This window comes from Gavialis gangeticus, unplaced genomic scaffold (assembly GCF_001723915.1).
Source record: "Gavialis gangeticus isolate Ggan-Ray unplaced genomic scaffold, GavGan_comp1, whole genome shotgun sequence".
NCBI classification, from domain to species: domain Eukaryota; kingdom Metazoa; phylum Chordata; order Crocodylia; family Gavialidae; genus Gavialis; species Gavialis gangeticus.
The window spans coordinates 96,508,457-96,509,281 of record NW_017729024.1 but is presented as its reverse complement, the minus strand read 5'-3'; positions in this window follow the sequence as shown (position 1 = coordinate 96,509,281).

Genomic DNA, 825 nt, shown 5'->3' with positions numbered 1-825 from the left:
AAAATGCTGCCAAAAGCTTATTAGTGAAGCAAAAATGGGGACTACTCAGTACCATCCTTCAGGATTCCTATTCTTGTGTCTGATTTCTGTCTTTCTGTTCAGGCTGTTATTCTTTATATGTGTGTTCCTTTGCTTCTTCTGTAGTGCCAAGCACAATGTTGAAGCTTTTAATAACACTAATGATGGACCATTTCTTTTCTGGTGTAACTTCATTGCAGTCAGTGAAGCCAAACCAGGGATGAATCTGATTCCTGATTAAAAGTAGTAGTTTTATGACTGCTGTTACAGGAGCCCTTGTCAACTTACTTGTTCAATTTGTTAGTGTATTATTAACAAAAAATAAATAAATAAAGACCTACCACAGAATATTATGCAGAACTAGGAGTCTGTTTTATTATTTGGGGCTTTGTAAGGATTACTTTTTACCCCTCAGACAGAGAGGGCGTGTCCAAATGAGCGCACACATGCCTCTTGCCCCACCTCAAACTCCTTTGAGGTGGGGCAATAGGCACATGCGGGAATGAAAAAATGTTCCCCGCACTGCAAGTTTGCAACATGAGGAGAAAATGAAACCCCTGGATATCTAGGGGGTCTTAAAAAAAACGAAGTTTAAAAAAGTGGGGCGGGGGGACTGTGCCCTGAGGCAACCAGAAGTGGGGTCCTCCATGGAGACGCTCCAGCTGCCAGAGCATCTGTATGGCTGGTCCCTCGCCCTGGTGCTGAAACACGCAGCTGGCCAGGCCGTGTGTTTCAGCACCAGGGCTCCGGTGCTGGTGGGTAAGGGGTTGGGGGGGCTGGGGGAGGGAGAGGGACCCCCGACGGCCA